At 41.4% G+C, this 21,120-nt stretch overlaps 1 protein-coding gene across 1 annotated transcript in view; it reads left to right on the top strand.

Moving 5' to 3' along the window:
• The window catches only part of LOC103066574 (teneurin-4-like), a 408,080-nt gene that overhangs the window by 215,861 nt on the left and 171,099 nt on the right, over nucleotides 1-21,120 (top strand). Inside the window, exon 3 of the mRNA XM_088140889.1 lies at nucleotides 1,649-1,732. The gene's annotated coding sequence lies outside the window, so the exon portion shown is untranslated. The remainder of the gene's footprint in view (nucleotides 1-1,648; nucleotides 1,733-21,120) is intronic.

Below are 21,120 nucleotides of genomic sequence, written 5' to 3'. Positions count from 1 at the left end.
CAAACTGAATTGTCAGTCTGGTGGGATCATAAGGAACTTAGGAAGAGACCATTGTTTTTTTAGAAGCAGATCAGGATTATCCAGGCAAAACAGAGCATAACCCAACCACATTTCCAGAGATGGCAAAAACTCCAGGTCTAGCTGTCTGTCAAAGCCATCATCCCCCATCACAGAGAGAGAGCTTCCAGCTGGCTGATGGTGATTTCCAACATGGTGGATCTGCAGCATTTGGTGTGTTCGTAGAACAGGATGTATTGGAGAAGTTCTGTATTGTTATCCATCCTTTTACATTCTTAGCCTATCCTAATGGAAAAGGTTTTGCTGGGCGGTAAGAGAGATCCAATTTACCAATATGCTGATAAAGCAAAGCTTCAATCAAGAACATATGATTAAAGTTACGTCCTTCTGAATGCAGCCTTTTTCAGCTGGGGTTCCCCAGGAGAGGGAGAGGTTTTTTAGCTTTACGTGCCGTGCAAAGCTAGCACAGTGACGGGAATTTTTCCATGGCATGATTCAGTTGCTTTGCTCTCATTGTAAATGTTGTAAAACGTGGGTTGTGTAGAAGTGCATTGCTTGTGAAGTTTTTGTTTATTTTGCCATTTTTATGCAGGAGTTCCCTGCGATCTGAAAATTATTTCAAGGGCTCCTCCAGGCTAAAAAGTTGAGAAAGGTTGTTTTAGTGAGTCATATATTTATTTCTTGCCCAGCTCTAATCCCAACGAAATCATTAGTTTTATTCCAGGAGGCACACAAAATCACTTATTTTAGAGTGTTGCAGTAAAATTCTCTGGGTTAGTGCAGCCCACAAACTTACCCATTTGTGTTTTATTCAACACACCATGATTTTAAAAACATAGTATGATGTTGTGTGAACTCAGCCTAAATATCAGCTTCTCTGAACTTTTTTTTTAAATCAGCAGTTGAGTCAGAATTGCTCTCAGTTAAATGAATCATGTAAAGATCGTTTTGCCTTTTCCAACCTTTAAAAAAAAGGAGTTTTAAATCAGCATTTCTTTCTCTCAGTTACATGAGTCATGTAAAGATTGTTTTGCTTTTCCCAATCAATGTGGAGAAAAGAAGCCTTATGTTTATGCTTCTAAGAATAAGGGAAATAAAAATCCATTCGACTTTTACAATCAATATTAAGCATTGTGATAATATGTTTATAAACTATTTCCATATGCAAACCCAACAGGTGGAATGTATCAAAGCAGGTAGTCAGCACTGAAGTTCCCAAGAAAGCACCCAGTATTCTGAATATTTTTTAAAAATCTAGATTTGTATGTATGTGTGTTCATTAATTTCTTGTTTATTCATCCACCGATATCTAGGCTTTGATTAACATAAAATGGAATCCAAATTGTATCCTTGCAATCTACAGGAGATGGGGGGGGGGGTCAACAATTGCAATGCAAGGGGTGGGGTTTTGGTCATGCAGTTACAGCTGCCATCTTGACTTTTTTGACCCCACCCACCCAACCACCCTGTCTTGCTAGATTCTTGATGTATCAACAATTATTTCCAATGCTTGGATAATTTTTCAGAATTATCATTGCTTTCTGGTTGTGTAATTGTTATTCCGTATGTCACAAGAAGAAAGACCATGTTCCCCTTTATGGTGTTTATTAAGGTATTCTTTTCTCAACAGGTAAAGTGGAAGTAGAACATACCCAGGGTAGGACTGCATACTTCAAGCATCATTTGATGGATTATTCTTAGATACTTCCAACAGGTAAGTACCTACTCCCCATCTGGGTTTTAATGCTGTTCTAGAAGGCTTTTGATACAATTGTTCACACTTGCTCAGAAGGAGTCCTTATCACCACCTGAGGGTTTGGGAACATGCAGTTAGGAGAGAAGCTAAGATAAATCAATTCCAGCACTAGAAAAAATTTGCTAGGTTGTAAAATGGGTTCCATAGTCCAACCCATGTGGTAGGCCCCCACAGGCATCTGCAAGGGGACAAATGATGTTTGGTGTGCATGATCAGGCTTGTGAGGTCATTTTGGCTCACCATGGGCCCGCCCAGCCTCTTGCGAAGGCCCCTAATTGGTTGAAAGCTGTGTGATGGGCAGCACAGCCAAGGGGAGCTCAGCTATGGAAAAAGACAATAGGGGAAATGTCTCTGCTCGTATGCTCTTAGTCCTTCAAGGCAGGCCAGGTCATGAAACTGACTCCACAAGGAATACTGGAGCTCTGCTTTATCGATGTAGGCTGTAGTAACAGAATCTTGAAAGCCGGACAGCACTTTTCTTCCTCCCTCTTATATGAAAGAGAGTCAAGGCGGGGTAATCTTGAGTTTCTTTCTAACATTCTCTTCCTCTCCCAGGCTTAAATCGTGTTTTGTGAACTGCGCTACATATCCCTCCAAGGAAACCTTTGTGATTCTCTACATATGCTTCTCTAAAACTTAATGCCTGGCTGTTTTTGTTGAAGGAATGCTGCCTTAGATTGTTTGCTCTATCAGAACAAATCTTATGATGGTCAGATGGTTATCATCAACATTGCATAGTGGGCCAGTCAATTCTCTAGGCTAGCTGGTTGAAAAAAAGAAGATTTAGCAAATTTAAGGGAGAACATATCATGATATTATTATCCATGTTTCTGAAATGGGAACCTCTATATGGAGGGGGACGGTACCTATGAATATCAGTTGTGAGGACAAATGATGGGGTTGGTGGTTTCTTTGATATTGATGTTTATCCTCTTCTTGCCTTGTGAACTTCCCGGTGACACCTACAGAGAGGTAGGAAAAAAATGGGTTCCTGATTCCCTCCATCAGGGCCATGACTATGTTAGGCAGGAAAGTCCAATTTGCATGCCACTCATAAAGTTTTTTGAGCAAAATGTTGAAGGTCACCCTAGTAAAATACCAAAAGCTGATTTTTGCTGAGGTCCACAAGCATTTATACCCTACACTTCATCCACAGCAATACACAATAAATAGTAGCTCAGGATGAAACGGGGAGTGGGGAGATCCACAATGAATGACTGCCAAGGATTCAGAATAATTTTCCCCAGGTTTGGGTGGGGGTCCGATTGTTGACACACTTTGTAGTCGAACACATTTGCAGGACATCAGACTGGGGTTGTTGGCTCGGAGGATCGTGTGAACCGATAGAAAGAGGAAAAGAGTTTTTTCAGTGGTGACACCATTTATGGAATGCCCTTCCCACAAAGACTCAACTGACACTCACATCAGCATTTTCTCAGTGCCTAAGGAAGACACTCTTTTCCCCAACTTCTTAATCAGTTTTTAACTGTATTCTAATCACATTTGAATTTGCATTGTTTTAGATTTTGAAAGTCTGCCTAGCTGCTATCTATTTATCTGTGCCTTCATCCTGCATTTGATTTGATTTGATTGTATATGTTTTAATTTGAATTGTATTTTTTAGGGTGTTTTGTTGCAAACTGCCCAGTTTTGTCTGTTGGGTGATTTAAAACGGAAGGAAGGAAGGAAGGAAGGAAGGAAGGAAGGAAGGAAGGAAGGAAGGAAGGAAGGAAGGAAGGAAGGAAGGAAGGAAGGAAGGAAGGAAGGAAGGACACTCAAGGACAAATTGAGTCAGGATCACTGGCTTTTATTGATGGACAAGGAGTCTAATCAGTGATTTCATGAGAATCAAAACTTGAATCTCTGTAAAAAGCAGGAAGCTAAGGGTGGAGAGGAAATTTGACACATAACTCAAAAACATGTTGGAGAGGCACAATGTACAAAGTCTCGGCTGTGGTTGGCCCACCTGTGGCTTGGAGCCCCTTATATCTCTGCCTTGTCTGCCAGCATCAGATCTCCCCCCAAAATTGCTGCTAAATTATAACTTTTTAATAAAATAGAAGGGGGAAGTTTTTAATATCTGAAGAGAAATGAAGCGCAGTTAATCTCCATTTCTAACTGCAGCTAGATTAATCGCATTGAGAGTTGTCCTTGGTCCCCACACGTTTTCTCCCAGGCCAAGCACGGCTCTTACCTCTTGAAAAATTGTCCCTCCTTGGTCTAAAATAGCGAGAGAGCAATAACGCCACACACACTTGAGTTTATCTCCCCTATCTTTTCTTTTTATCAGCAACTGAAGGAACTTCTGCTGCTTTAGTTCATGATGGATTGAGTGATCTGGCCTCTGTTGATCTGCTCTGGCTCTTTTAAGAAAAAGAAATCCTTAAAATATAATATAAAGATAAGTGTACATACAAATGTGCATGCAGAGTTGGGTTAAGATCTGGTGTAAACTACATTGCCGTACTTTCCTACACCAAAGGCAGGCCGTTCCATCGTAGAATGGGTTTATCCTGTTTGATCCAGGGGCAGGGATGAATGTTCTGCTGTTGCTTTTGACTTCAGCCCCAGCCTTCGTGCTGCTTTCACACAACCTGTGAGCTGCAACACCCACCCAGGACTTCTTCACTTGAGATCTCCAAACTTTCTCTACTTTTCCTTACTCCCTTTTTAAAGTTATTTGGCCTAGTTAGTTCATTTTACGGGACTCATGGCCAGAAAACTCACAAACATGTGCTACCTTGGGCACCCAGTCAAATTCCCGAGTGCCTACAGCAAGCCAGTGGCAGGCAGTGACCACAATGGCCAGTCAGATAGAGAAGAACCTGGCCAAAATCTGAATCTTCCTACAACTGCTTTAGAAAGTTTGCAAGATGTGAGGTCTTCATAACCATCCTGTCCTTCTGATCTCCTCTTGGATCTGTTGGTGGCAGAGGTCTTCACAATATCACCAGTGCCCTCTATTGCTGAGGTCTTCAACAAGATCCTTGAGTCTGATTAGGCATCTCTGGAGTGGCGAAGGCTTTTGTAAGGTCCTGGCTGTATTTCCACCCCTGGAAGAGAACCAAACAAAACAGGATGAAGTGTAAATGCCAACTTGGCTTTGCTGACAGCATGGTGGGGTGTTGTTAGAGCATGGTGAAGGAACTTTAGGGATCAGTTAAGGGCCCTGGGTCTTGTAACTCTTGAGAGTCAGGGAAGAGAAAGTTTGCAAGCTTTGATTGTACATCAGAAGGTTTGGATTCAAGAACAATGGCATAATCTCTGTCCTTCTTTCTTGCTTGCCTACTTCCATGGAGCCTTGTGTGGTTCAATCCATCTATCTATCTATCTATCTATCTATCTATCTATCTATCTATCTATCTATCTATCAAATTTACACACCGCCCATCTCAGTGTATAAGGGACCCTAGGTGGCTTACAAATAAAAAGAACTATAAAATCTTTACAAAAATATACAAAGCTAAAAAAGTTGAAGCTAAAAACTAAAAACATTCAAACTAAAAAGGTGGAGACAGCCTTTTTAGTTACCAACTAAAAAGTTACCAAGTTACCAACTTGGTACTGCAAACCCTCATTGGGTCCCCATGCAAGTTGGCAAAGGCAAGTTTTAACACCCTTTTGGGAGGCCAATAGAGTGGGGGCCAATCTCACCTCAGGGGGCAAGATGTTCCAGAGGGTGGGAGCCACAGCAGAAAAGGCTCTCCTTCTGGACCCCCCCAGTCGAAATTCTTTGGTCGACAGGGTCCGTAACATACCCTTCCTGCCGGATCGAGTGGGACAGGTCCATGTAATTTCTGGCTATAGTAAGTCAAGTGGCAATTTCTACTTCAGCATTGCCAAATTCTCTTGGGAAAAGATGCATTTGAGGAACCACCAGCAAAAAACAAGGATGTGCTGGTGAAAGGAGCTGTTCAGTTCTGCAGCGCTGCATAATGACAATGCTTTACATCTGTCAACTATTGTAAGATGCAGGCCTTAAGAGCCTTGCGTGCTCCAATGCTTCTTTGCCTTCCGTTGATGATCTGGGTAAACGTCTGTTCTTTCTCTTATTGATAGCAGTTTTAATGTTTTCCACTTCAGCCTGCAAAGTTCTATAAAAGATTCCTTTTGTCTAGAGCATTGTCCAAACTTGGCCACTTTAAGATGAGTGGACTTCAACTCCCAGAATTCATGCTGGCTGGGGAATTCTGGGAGTTGAAGTCCACTCATCTTAAAGTGGCCAAGTTTGGACAGCACTGCTCTAGAGAGTCCCGTTCCTTCTTTCTGGTTCAAAAAGATTGTTTCTGTAGGGAAGCAAGGAAGCTTGCTTTGCTGTGCTTTGAGGTAGACCAGAGATGGACCGGCCATGGCCCAAGCATCTCATTTGCAGGTCCCAGCATTGCAAGAATAGTTGAGTGGAGATTGTACCCATAGATGGCAGATTCCTTTCTCCTTCCTCATTTAAGTTTTTAAGAGGTCAACCATCCGACCACAGAACTTTTAAGAGAGAAGAAGGAAGAGGAGTTGTTGTTTCTCAACCACGTTGTAAGTTTGGAAGATAAATTCAACCCCCAACCATCACCCATCATCAAACACTGGCCAAGCTTGGTTCCAGACACTGTTGGCTGTTCCATGGATTTTCTGCAGGATAATTTCAGAATTCATTCCCAGCAGGATTCATACAGGAGTTACTTTTAGCCCCCTTACACTTTCCTTCTGATTTTGGGGCATTTAGAATCACATATGAACAGGATTCGCTCCAGGCCACGTGAAACTTTGGGGTTTGCTGTGCTGTGTCCTGTACCAGCAGCTTCAATGGCAAGTTTTTCCTACTAGGATTCCTCTGCCTTCCTTTCTGCTTCCTGACATTGATGTTGCTCCTGCCTCTGTGGAACATTTTCTGAAGAGGGGAAATGTATTCAACTGTCGCCCATCAGCAGGAGTGTTCCCAGGGTATGGTGGGAAAAAAAAAAAATCAAAATGGTGGCCATGATGGTGCAATTGAAGTTCTGCCTGTATTTCTTCTGTGATGGCAGGGGGAGCTTAAGGCTTCTTACCCACTTACCAAGCCAAAAACAAAAGGTACAGCTGAAATGAAGCATGAAATGATGGGTGGATTGTTGGAATCCAGAAAGAAGTCGGTGCAGGATATCCTATAGGCCTTCTTTCTCCAACGTGAACACCTTTCAGATGTGTAGACTTTAACTCTGGAATTCTCCACTCAGCATGGCCTATTCTAGAGGGCAAACTCCGCTGCTTTCAAAGTTGTTCTGGTTGGGAAAAGGCACCAGCCGGCAGAAGCTGGATTTTGCTTTTTGCTTTTCTATCGCAAGACTGGAACCCGTTCTGCAAAATAAGCAGGTGGCTATTTTTAATCTCTCTTTGTGTGTGTGTGTGTGTGTGTGTGTGCACGAAGAGCCCAGTCCATTCTATCAGATGTCTAACTGCATTATCCCTGCATCTCTTTGCCACATTCTGGCAAGTCCCTTAATATAGTTACAATAAGTAGATGATATGTTTTCCCACCCAGCAAAGAATTGATAGATGTGAGTGATGCAGGGGCAAAGTTCCAGCCATTATGCTGTTTGGACGAAGAAAAAGATAAAGTTGCGTGAGAGAGTGAAGGCAATAGACATCTCTGTAAACTGCATCTGTCACCCGATATTAATGAAAAGTGCCCAGTGGTTATCTGAGTAGGCTCTCTGCTACAAAATACTATTTTTCTACCTGCCTTTCTTTGCAGATAATAATGTGCTTTGGTGCTATAGAACCATCCCTCTGAAGAGAATCTCAGTATTTTGACAAATGTTAGTGAATTAAATTGGAAAATAACTGAGTATTACTAGTGTGAGGTAGTCAATGACAATTGTAAGACACTGGATGTACTAACTTCAACCCCATTGGGGGGGCTGTGAACATCTGGACTAGCTGCCCCCAACTGGGTGATTTCTAGGTAAGTTGGATTACACCTCCCATCATTCCCAGGCAGCACAGCTCTGCTGAGTGAAGCTTGTAGTCAGACACATTTTGGAGACATCAGGCAGGATGAGCTGACAAAGAGCAACTGAAGTAGATCACAAATGGCATTTACACCACACCCATCAGATGTGGGGTGCACGCCCCAGAACGACCACAAGGGGGCAGCAGATACTTCTGGTTTCCATATCTGCTGCCATCTAGGGGCCTGATGTGGTACTGCTACAAATAAACTCAGCCCCTGTGTGTGCCATAGTAGTGAACATACAGTGTTTACTGGAGGAGACAGCGCGCAGTCATGTATAACACACAAATCACAGGCTTTGTTCCTTTCAACTCAGAGTAATTTCCCCCCACACTCATGAGACTCTCAGTCATTTACCCTAATGACATATTTTTTAAAAAAATAAAACTTCCAGGTGGAAAAATTAAAATTACATCATCTGAACCTCATTAAACTATGGTCTCCCTTCTTAAGCATCACGCACCCTCAAGAGTTCTCGTGAGAAAACTCATGGAAAGTTGGTCTTCTTGCAGGATGCCTTCAATTTAAAACTAACGTGGTGATTGCTCTCGAAGACAGAATTCCCAGACAGAATCTGGAATGCAATAAATTGGGGGAAGCTAGTTGCATGTGTTAAGGAAATACATCCGGTGGCCCTTTACCCTTTCCTTCAGGAACTTCTGCCTGAATTCTCTATCTTCTTGTTGCTCCACATCTTTTTATAACTGGCATTACTGGGAATCCAATTTGGAACCTTCTGCGTGGAAAGTATGTGCATGACCTGTGACCCCTGTCCATTAAGATTCAGCGCTAATTAAACTCACGTTACCGATACGTGCAGCTTGTTAAGGATAAATGAACTTGGCTTCCATGGCTGCATGGGAGAATATGTTTGCTTTCTTTAAAAAGCATGTTCTTAACCACTGAACAATAAGAACTCAGATCTGAGCTCCCTTGACTGAGAGCGAATAGGTGCTTTGCACTGTCAGTTTCAGAAGCACAACAGCAACAATATCCTGGCAGAGAGTAAATAGCCACAGATTGGATCCCTGCGCGCTTGCTGAGCCTCACGGGGAGAAACGGCATATGTGCCCAGAGAGCACTTCAGACAGCCTTCCTTTCACAGTTCAACGTCTGAAATTTGGACCCATCCCAGATTGAAATTTGATTTAATTTGCACTTTTCTAATTAGACAGTAACGGATGGGAAGTGGGCGGCGGGAGTAATGCAGTGATGCTTCCAAATTTTCAGGGAAGCCAAAACAACTAACACAACGCAAGTGAAAGGAGATCCAGCAATTTGGTTGAATATTCATGCACCCGCACTTGCTTGCACAACGTGCATGAACACATGAAGGTTAGCGAGAGTCGAACTCAGTATGGTATTGACTGCTTACATCTGCCAGTCTTCCTTAATGAATTCCCTCCCCCATAACATAATTATTAATGCACTTCTAATCTTGTTTATTCAAAGTTGCTTCAATGTACAAAAATGTAATCATTATAGAACGTTGTTGGGGGGCACTGCAGATTAAAAATGAGGGCACTTTCTGCGTGCAATTATTTTAGATTTTGCATTCTGTGTTTCGGTGCTAAAATTATGTTATAAGCTCCCTCACGCTCTTTGGAGGAAAGGCATTGAAATAAATCAATAACAAAGAGGAGAAAATGTGCATACTGATCAGTCGTTCAACGTTTCAGGGCTCCTGATGTTTGTTCTGCAATTCATGCGTGCTGTAGGAATGGCTTGCCAATCACTGCAACTAATCAGTAACCCAATCACTAACCAGGTTCCATGCCAGAGGCATTTCTTGAGGGGGGAGGACAGGCTCCCAGTATGGGCTACATACCTGCATTGTGTTAAGCTATAGTTTGAACAAGCCATCATCTGAATCCTCACATATACTAAGCTTAGGCTGGCTTTTTACAGAGTCAACTTTGCCCAATCAGGTTAGCCATGAACCATGGAGAGGTATCTGGGGAAGGAAGGGAGGGGAGGGACAAAGGTGCAAAAGACAACATGGGTTGTGATGACATCATCAAACAAATGCCCCGGATTAATATACTTGCATCAGATGTCATAATGTCATTACATAAGTTTGCCATTTGCTCAAGGAGGTCATGACGTATGTGTGGGTCTTTGACATCATCTCAGCTTCTTAGAGATGCTGCCTAACTCATAGTTTAAATGCCACACCATTATTATTATTATTATTATTATTATTATTATTATTATTATTGCCAATCTTCTTAGGGCTGAGAGAGGTAGGCTGGCCTAAAGTTACCCAGCTGGTTCCCATACCTAAAGCAGGACTAGAACTTACAGTCCCCCACTAACTCAGTGTTTCTCAACCTTGGCAACTTTAAGATGTGTGGACTTCAACTCCCAGAATTTCCTAGCCAGCCATGCTGGCTGGGGAATTCTGGGAGTTGAGGTCCACACACCTTAAAGTTCCCAAGGTTGAGAAACACTGCAGTAGCTTGTCTCATTTAGTATGTCATGCCATACCAAGACTATGCAAAGCCACATTATGGCTTAGACATGTCCCATGGTGTGTCTGCGGTCGATGTATAGCTCATACCATCTAGGTAGCCATGAGCTCTATATTCCTTGCCTCTATTCCAAACTACCATAAGGTTCACATAGAGTTTCCCCAGTCTGAGAAGCTGTGACCTAACTCACAATTAGGGAGGTCCATGGGAGGTGAATATCTAGGAGTAAATGGATTGAAGGATGCTCACTTCACTTCAGATGGCCAAAACCCAGAATTTAATGGAAAAGGAGAAAAAGGTCTTATCTGAGATGGATTTGAACAAGATTTTCCAGAAATAGCTCAGCAAAAAAAGATGCTTATAACTCATCAGAAGCTTGTACAGGAGCCCCAAAGTGGCTCCTAAAGCAAGTGTGTGCTCCAAGTATTGTTCTCTAAGTACCACAAAGGAACTTCTAACTAGGTGAAATGTGAAATCAGGGACAATGGTCTTGCCTTGTGATTTTTGCAGAATAAAACTCAGCATGTTTGAGTAGCAAAGAACAGAAATTAGTATATTTCACTGTCTTTGACAGCGTGTCTGGAAGATTTTTTGCCCAAAAAGAAATATCATTTCCTCAGTTGGAACTGCTAACTACCAGCTAAGCTAAGGGCATTTCCACAAGAGAATTTCATCCAGACTTCCATCATCCACAATGTCCACTATGTTCAAGGCTGAGCAATGATTTGAAAACACAGGAAAAAAAATTAATTTTGCAGTTCTGTGGAGCTTATAAGTGGTTTATTTCTCTATATGTGGAAATCCTGCCTCACTCTGCCTTTTGGCTACTGGGGCTTTGGGTCTTCCAAGAGGAAAGGTGGCTGGACCGCTTTGTCCCCTCCTCTCATAGGAACTGTATATTCACTGATTGTTCATTCATTCTTGACCTTCTCTCTTCTTGTTTTACTGTACACATTTCTTAAGTATTTCATCCCCCCTACATTTAACTTACTTTATGTTTCCTAACATACCAAAATCTTACTTCCATAAAGCAAACTGGGCAAAAGCACATTCTTGTACAACCATTTTTGTTTCTTTTAAAAAAGGTATTCCTCCAGTGAAATTTTTGCAATATTTCTGGCAGCATTTAAATACCCTTAAATTTGTCCATCTGTTTTCTCATCTCTAATAAACATTTTACCAAGGTACAAAATATATCTGTTTCCCAGGGATGTCCAAAGGATACGATCAAAAAAGTGAAAACAGCAGCCACAACAGTGTAATTGAAGCTCCGCCCATTTTTTATGGGGGTTGCGTTATTGCAACCACCCTCCTGACTTTTGGGGCCATATCCTATGGCCACCCCCGCTACTGCTCTTGTTTTTCACATATTAGGCATAAATTGCAACTGTTCAATCCATTTTCCCTGTCAGACATAACTGATTTATGTTTGAAATGTATAATATCTTCAAAACCATATTTCTCATTGCATCACACAATCTATCCAACAATCCCTGCAAATCATTCAGCTTCTCAGGCAGCAACATGGCATCAACTGTGTGCAAAAATACACAGACATTCACATCTTCAACCAGCACACCCATAGACCTCACCACAAGCATATACTGTATGTAGCCATACATACATTAAATGAAGGGTCGTCGGATACCCTTGACTTATTCCCTGGATAATGTTGAACTATTTGATGAGCTTTAAATTTCTTCTCCCTCCCTCCCAGAACATCTTATCTCATTCAGCAACCAACCTTCCACTCCATATTCACACAAAACATTCTATAAATCAAGCCTGTTTGCTTTATCCAAAGTTTCTCTCAATCAACAAAGAGACAATAAATGATGTTACATTAATCTGTTTCTCAAATGAGTTGTTGAAGAACAAAAATGTGTCCTGCATGAAGAGAAGGATGGAAAGGAAGGCCATAAATGTGAGCACCCAAGACAGATCGATGGAAAGGAAATCATAAATGCACTGAGAGTGTTGAAAAATGGTACAGATGGTATAACTGGAGGAATATGAAAATATGGATGTTGTTTGCTTAGGAAATAGCTCAGTGAATTGGTTAACGGGTGTGAAGGCTGCATACGCAGCTGATGATTGTTCCCCTACACAAAGGGAAAAATAGCAAGAATGAATGGAAAAACTAAAGGGAATGCGATAGTTAAGTGTGTCTGGGAAAGCAAATGTTGCTCATTGTCATCTTTTGTACTCTTTCAATCAGAATTCTGCCAAATCCTTTCCCTGACACACTTAACTATCCCATTCCCTGTAGTTTTTCCATTCACTCTTGCTACTTTTCCCTTTATGTAGGGGAACAATCATGGTATTCTTCCAGTCATCAGGCACATATCCAGCCTTCACACCCATTAAACAATTCACTGAGCTATTTCCTAAGCAAACAACATCCATATTTTCATATTCCTCCAGTTACACCATCTGTACCATTTTTCAACATTCTCACCGCATTTATGATTTCCTTTCCATCGATCTGTCTTGGGTGCTCACATTTATGGCCTTCCTTTCCATCCTTCTCTTCATGCAGGACGCATTTTTGTTCGGATCTCTGAAAGACACCTTCCAGCATCCCCTCACTTCAATTTTATCCCAATCATTTAAATCACTTTAATTTTTAATTCTACAGTATTCATTGTGTTGGAGACTCACTGTTTCTTCACCCTCCTCCAAACTGTTTTTTTCTCATCAAAATTGCTCCACATTTCCTGCATTTTTAAATCTTAACTGCGCCTTGCTTTCCTTAACTCATTCTTTGCATCAATCTATTTTCCATGCCCCTTATACATTATATATTTTTCTCCTCATTTTTTGCAGCAATCATTCTCTTACACGTATTTTTCTTGTTTCACAGCTTTTTTTTTTTTCATTTTGTCATTCCATCAAATATCTTTCTTCATACTCCCCACTCTCTTTCCTTACCTTCTTTCTCATTCATTCTGTTGAGAGATCCTGTGGTGAAAAAACTTCCATATTTAAATAAATGTCTTAATACCAACTCTATTTTTTACATCTCCCCAAATATATGTTTGAGATAGTTGTGAAATGTTAGTTTCATGGATTCAATTTGAGGCAAGACCCTTGCAGTAATCCAATGACTCAGTTTGGTCTTGAGCCAGTGCACTAGTTCTCAGCTTCAGTTTGCCATATATGAAGTTTAAATAATTACAACCTGATCTATGAGCCTTATAAAAGGGAAAATGCAGAACTACAACTAATTCTCTCTATAGGCTGCTTAATAATGGAAGGGTTTTTTTCCCCCCAAGTAAACAGGCATAAGAGTTCAGGGGCGGGGGGAAATCATTTAAATAGTACTATGCGTGTGAAAGTACCCATACATGTAATGTAGTTATGCACTTTTGCAGCTCATGATGAGTAAAGGAAGCTATTGCTCTATTAAATAATCTTGACAGCAGACACTAATTAGAACATCTTCTGAAGATGTTAGCTATATGTAAGTCTTGACTGCATTCAGAAAGAGTTATATAAGATTATTTAAAATGTAGTGTTTCTTTCATAATTGTGCAATTTTCTTTAAAAATGCTTTGGATGCAGATGTGAATGCAAGAGAAAGCTGTTAAAAAGTAGCATAAGTATTAGAGTCAGTGCAAGCTGAGTGTATATTATTAATTTAGGCAATTTGGTTCCAGCATTTGAAGTACTGAATTTATCTGAAAGGAAGATCTTCCTGAGTTTAAAAGACATGCACCCACTCCTCTCTGTTCCCTGGAAGATTAGATAGAAAGATCTCATCTGTTTCCATTACTGCATCTAAGATGACCCTCACATTTTCAAGGTCAATTATTTGGGAAAAGGTTAGTCTTCCTTTCAGGTAAATACAAGTTTTAACTGTAATGACAGAAAAACAGAAATTCTGAAGCCACTTTTTGAATGCATATTCCCAGGCTTCCCATTTTTCTGAGTGATGAAATAGAGAGAACAATATCTATGTCTGCTTTATTTAAAATATGCAAATGCCCTGCAGTTATAATTACAGTACTTACAGGTAAGGTCTGCAAGAAAAATGTAACATCAGGATATAAGAATAGCCTTGATGGAACAGTCCAAGGTCCATCTTAGTCTAGCAGTTTATGTCTCACATTGGCCAACCAGATATCATAATGAGGTGGTCATAAGCCCTTTTCCCACTGCTGCTCCCCTGCAAGTGGCATTTGGCATGCTGCCCTCAAACCAGAGGTAACACTGGGACAAAGCATGATAACCCTTGATAGACTTGTCCTCTCTGAATTTATCCAATCCCCTTTGAAAGCCATCCAAGTTCATGGTTGTCACCAGACCTTAAAGGAATGTAAGACTAGCTCTGGTGGATAAGACCAAAAACCATCTTGGTCCAGCAATTTGTTTCTCACCTTGGCCAACCAGTTGCCTTGGGAATGCTCAGGTGATGGATTTTATATACCTTAATCCTCAGTCACCTTCTTGCTAAGTTAAACAATGCCAAATGTTCTGGGCTTTGTTTACAAAGGATGTTTTTTTAACTCCCTTCATTGTTCCCCTGCATGTCTTATAATAATAAACCCCACAGGTTAACTAGGTGCTGTCTGAAGAAGCATTTTCTTCTGTCAGTTCTAAATGTCTTTCTGATCAGACCCCATCTGTGCATCGTTATACATTTATTTAAATTAAATTGCATTTCTCATTTGGTTGACCACCCACTTTAAAGAGATCTTGTTAGAGCTTTTCACAATCACTCTAGGTTTTTTGGTATTGTCCACCAAACTGGCCTCTTTAACTACACACCTCTAGGATCATTAAGGAAGAAGTTAAAAAGCTCCCAACACTGATCTTTGAGGGATTCTGCTTCATACTTTTCACCATTCATGTTATATGACAGCAGCTTGGTTTCATTTTAATTCAAGTAGAGGTACCCTCCTCCTCCTCCTCCTCCTCCTCCTCCTCCTCCTCCTCCTCCTCCTCCTCCTCATCTGGCTTGTCTAAAAATGCTTCTCAGTTGTTCCTAACAATTCCAAACCTCTCCATCCGACACCATCATCTCATTTAGGCATTGAGACCCCTGAATTCTGCCTTTTTAGATAGTCCAGCCCATGGAACAGGTTCCATTTTTGAGAATACTACCTTGGCAGTCCTGGACTTTGTCTACAACCTGATTTATTGATTATGTGCCATCAAGTTGGTGTTGATTCTTAGCAACCATGTAGATAGCTTTTCTCAATGATGATCTATCCCTAACCTGGTCCTTCAGGTCTTCCAATGGTGCATTCATTGCAACTGTAACTTCTACCTTGCTGGTGGTTATCCTCTTCTTCTCTTTCCTTCCACCTTTCCCAGCATTAGTGCCTTCTCCAGAGAGCTGGTTCTTCACATAATGTGTCCAAAAAAGGATAATTTGAGCCTGATAGTTTGTGTCTTGAGTGAGAACTCTGGATTGATTGATTTATTCAGTCACCCCTTTGCTTGTTTTCTTGGCCGTTCATGGTATTCTCAGCATTCTTCTCCAACATCAAGTTCAAAACCATCAATATTCTTTCTATCCTGCTTCTTCGAAGTACAAGTTTCACTTCCATAGCATGTCATAAGGAATACCATTGCCTGTACTATTCTGATCATATAGACACATCTTCTAGGACTAGCTACTAATATTTTCCAAAGTCCTCAGTGACATTGTGGACAACTATCCAGAAGCTTTTCTAGAAGATACATGAGGCCCACAATCCTCACATCAGGTATGTATGTCATGCTCTCTCCATGCCCATTACAAACCCAGTTCTCTATATTTTTAATGATTCAGTTGCCCACACCCAAAAGCACTCTGCCCAGAATAGTCAATACACGACAATGTGGGTTCATCAGCCAAGTACTGAGTCTCTTCTGTGACAGCATCTCCCTTATGTTCAAAATTATCTCCTTCTTCCCCAAGACAGTGGTCTCCTGATAGAAAGGGAGTTGTCATCCTGGAACTGGGATGAAGCTAACAGATCCCAGGAGGTCCCATCTAGAAAACTCTTTGCCTTTCTAGGAATCTCCAGCTCAGCCACCTTAGTGTCAAGGAAAAGAACTTGTTCTCTGAGAGCCAGGAGTTCAATCCACCAAGCACAAGTCCACAGCTTATACCCAACACAGTACACACTACAGTACACAGTAATACATTTGATTACTCTTTGTAATAAGCTGGATTTGACTCTTTCTCCTGCTGGCTTCCCACCTTCATATTAGTTAATGTGGATCATTTTGGTTTCCTTCTTCTGTAGGATTGTTTTACCAAAAAATTAGCCCCTCTGCTATACTGTTACAGATTTTGGAACTCTGATTTCCTGTAAGTTTCAGGATCTTCCTACACCCTCTACAAGCTCTTCAATCCTGCATCAAAGAAACAGGCATTTGTGATGTCACAGCATGGCTGTGATCTGTTCCTTTGCAGGGGTGGGGGTAGAACTAGAAAATTAGCAAGACTGTCTGGAGAACTGAGCTTCTGGGTGCCATTGGGAAGAAGTCACCATTTACAAAACCAAAAGAATCCACTGGGGCTCCTTCAAGTCTTGAGCAGCCTTCTCCCAAAAATGTTTTTGAAAGACAACATCCATCATCTTCAGAAAGAGATGATAGAAATTGTAGCCCAACACATTTGGAAGGCATTAGCTTAGAGAAGGTTGTCTTTAGACCACAAATTGCTTTTTCTTTGTTTTTATACTCTTGTCATTTATCTGTCCATGCTTTCTTCCCCTTTAAAAGCAATAGTTTTAAAAAATCATTAATTTTCATAAGAAAAGATTGCAGGTTCTCTGATCAACAAAGACATCTTTTCAGTAATAATCTGTGAAATGAGCTAGGAACAGGAACAGTAGGTGGGGGGGGGGGATTAATTAAATCCTGCTTTGTTTTATAAAAAAAAATATGGATGGATTAGTTCCTTTTTCATTTCCATGGCTGCCTAGACTGGTTTCTGAGCCTAATGCCAATTAAGAGGCAAATAAAGGATATGCAAAATGGGAGACAACAAGCTGAAGCTGGAATCAGTTCTTTTGTGTCTAAAACAATCGAGCTTTTAGCTCAGGATGAGGGTATCTCTGAGGGGCTGTGCAGACATTTAGCTGTGGAGTGGGGGGCCAAAACTGAGGCTGAGCGAAGGGAAGACAATCATGGAGTTGTCTCCTCTCACAACAGCATACAACCCAAAAGAACCCCGTGGGATTTACACAGTTGTTATCTGACATGGGTTTCTGGAAGGACACAATCAGGATGGTGTTAATTTGGGATGGGGTGGTGGTGGTGGTGGTGGTGAACAAGCCATTTTTAATTGCCCATCAGAACAACACAAATGGGGATGGAGAAGGCAGCCACAACTCAAAAATGAGCCAGATGGTTTAGCCATGAAGTCTATAGTGCAAAGTCAGCCTCTGAAAATACAAAGGCTTTTAAGGTGCCTGCTAGGAAACATACATGCTTCTTTAGAGCAGCAAAACCAGAAGACAATTTTTGATGCAATGATTAGTGGTTCTAAACCTTTTACTATGTCAAGTCCTACCACTCTATCAAAGAACCGGGGTCTCACCGAGTTTGAAACACGGCAGCATCTAATCTTTGGAGCAGCCTCCCACTTGAAGTGAAGTTGGCCCTTCCAGTTTTAGTCTTCCAGAAACTACTGAAAACTGAGTTATTCCAGAGGGCCTATGGTGATATCTGGGATAGGTCACTGTATATGTAATGGTCTATGGCAGTGTTGTCCAAACCTGGCCACTTTAAGATGAGTGGACTTCAACTCCTAGAATTCTCCAGCCAGCAGTGGCCAAGTTTGGACAACACTGGTCTATGGGAATGACCTCGGGAGACAGGAGGAAGAGCCGCAGCCTAGACAATCGTCATGCAAAAGGTATCTCAGCCCACGGAGGGAGGATATGGGAAGCATCTCAGAAGAGACCCTCCCCAGTTTTCTGGAAAGTAAAAGTAAGGGAGGGGAGAAACTTTCAGACATGCAAGATTCTGTTACCACAACCTTACAGTAAAGGTGGTGTTCATACCCATGGTTTGTGCTTCTTGTCCGAGCTCCCTTGAAGGTAGTACTTCTATGTACCACTAATAGTGTACATACAACTGGTTAGGAAAGCCTACTCTATATTTTAAAAGAAATCAACAAAAGCAAATTGTGTGGCATCACATTGTGACATGAAGGGAGTTGAACTCTTAAAATATAAAGCCTCTCTTCAGATTATAGAAAGTCTGTTTACTAGAATGAGGTATTTTCCAAGACCCATAAAAACTAGTGTTAGAAACTGAAATATGCTTATAGCTGTAAGCAGGTCATACATTAGAAGAGTTCCAAACTGAGAGCAGTCGAAAGGCACGATGATTCCCTTAGATTTTGCAGAAGCTTTGCCATAAAACAGCTTTGCTGGCATTTCTTTCTTGCAATCCAAATTCGCAAAGCCAAGATCCATAACATATAATCCAATTATTCCAATGTTTAGGTGAAACATATTGTAACACTATATATAAACAATACACAAGGAAACTTTTAATGGTATATTACAGGGTTTCTTAAACTTTTTGCTCTCAGGACCCCTTCCCAGTTTTAAAAATTATGGAGGTCCTTTTGTTTGCATAGGTTATATTTATCAATATTTACTGTATTAAAAGGGAGCTAGTTTGGTGTAGTGGTTAAGACACCAGGCACGAAACCAGGAGACTCTGAGTTCTAGTCCTGCCTTGGGCACAAAGCCAGCTGGGTGATCTTGAGCCAGTCACTCTCTCTCAGCCCTAGAAAGGAAGCAATGGCAAACCATTTCTGAAATCTTGCCAAGAAAACTGCAGGGACTAGTCAAGGCAGTCACCAGGACTCAACACTGACTCAAAGGCGCAAAAAAGAAAAAAAAAGTATTAAAAATTAAAATCGATGCATTTGTAGAGTATTTATTTATTGAGCTGTGTAAAAATAACAACATTAAACCCATGAGATATTAACATAAATAAAATATTTTTAATGAAAAAAACCTGTATTTTTAACAAATAAAAAATAATAATGGGAAGAGTGATATTGTTTTACATTTTTGCTAATATCTTCAATATCTGGCAAATAATTTTGATTTTGCAGAACCCTGAGAAGGACTTGGAGAACCCCCCAGCAGTTCTCCAACCACACTTTAAGAAGCACTGGTATATAATATCAAGATGAAATAACAGAACAAAGGGGCAAATTAAAAAAAAAAAAACAGGAAGAAATGTGCAAATTCTCCAAGGATTATTTACTAATAAGGCAGTGAATATGTGTGTGGTGTGTCCAACACATTCTAGACCAGTGCTTCTCAACCTTAGCACTTTAAGATGTGTGGACTTCAACTCCCAAAATTCCCCAGCCAGCATCTGGGGAAATACTGGCTAGACCAATGATGAAGCTGATGACTAGAGGTAACCTTTACTTGTGTGTGTGTGCATCTGCGTGTGCATGTGCACGTGTGTGTGTGTGCCTTCATTGCTCTTCCATTGGTGCCTTCAAGTCAGTTTTGACAGGTCCCTGCAGTTTTTTTAGCAGCATTTTTGAAAGTGGTTGGCCCTTTGCCTTTTTCCTAGGGCTCAGAGAGAGTGACTGGCTTGAGGTCACCCAGCTGACTTGGTGCCCAAAGCAGGACTAGAACTCAGAGTCTTCAGTTTCTAGCCCACTGCCTTTAACCACTACACCAAACTGCCTTGGTCATCTTCAGTGACTCGGTCAAAAATCTTGAATAGGAAAGGTTTCTACATCTGCTGTGGTCCACAATATTATCAAACACTTTCAGCCAGACAACATCCAACTGTAAGATGAGAAGCTAAACAGAAATGGCAACGCTATGCTTTCTGTACCCAGATAAGTTTTTTTGAAAAACATTAGCAGAGGAAGCATGTTGCCGTTGGAAGAAGTTTTTTGAAACTTTATCAGGTTTTGCTTGTCAGTTTTCTTTGGGGCTATACAGGATGGTAAATGTTGTCCTTCAACTCTTGAATCATGAGCGAGTTCCTGAATAGAGAATGTCTGATGTTGCTGATAATGCCAAGTAATTACGAGTAATTTGCATTGAGCTCTGCTGTTTAAAAGATTGACACAGCCTTGACTGCAAAGTCCTGTTTTCAATTAAAATATGCTCTGTGGCATCCTGCCCTGACATTCCCAGATCCTTTTTTTGGAATTCAGCCTTTTCCAAATAGATCTACAGATGGTAGTGATTGTATAAATAAGATGATTTTGGTGTGTGCGTATATTTGAATCTTGCTACGACTTGCAACATTCTTCTATATTTCTACTCCTCCTACAGACGTAGTGGCTATGGATTGGAGGCCCCTCTGCATCCAAGGATTTACCATCTTTGGTTTTGGAGGGGATTGCACTGCCCCGGACAGACCTGGTGCATAATCTGGGGGTCCTCCTGGACTCATGAATCCTGCTTGAGGAGCAGGTGGCAGTCGTGGCCAGGAGGGCCTATGCCCACCTCTGTGTGGTATGCCAGTTCCGCCCTTTCCTGGATCAGGAGGCTCTCCGGTCAGTCACTCATGGCCTGGACCTCTCTCGGCTAGACTACTGCAATGCACTCTACAAGGGCCTACCTTTGAAGAGTATCCGGAAGCTACAGCTGGTTCAAAATGCGGCTATGAGGACAATTTTGAGTGCCCCAAGAATGGCACATATAACACCTTTACTGTGCGAGCTGCATTGGGCCCCAGTCTGCTTCCGGGTCCAATTCAAAGTGTTGACTATCACCTTTAAAGCCCTACATGGCATGGGTCCAGGTTACCTGAAGGACGTCTCACCCCCATCACATCAACCCGTCCCACTTGGACAGGCAGAGTGGGCATGTTGCAGACCCCATCAGCAAGAGAATGTCAACTGGTGGGGCCCAGGAAGAGAGCCTTCTCTGCTGTTGCCCCCGCCCTTTGGA

This window comes from Python bivittatus, unplaced genomic scaffold (genome assembly GCF_059951505.1).
Source record: "Python bivittatus isolate LINGU-HERP-01145 unplaced genomic scaffold, Pbiv_v1 ctg000340_np1212, whole genome shotgun sequence".
NCBI lineage: Eukaryota > Metazoa > Chordata > Lepidosauria > Squamata > Pythonidae > Python > Python bivittatus.
This window is presented reverse-complemented; position numbering and strand designations above follow the sequence as displayed.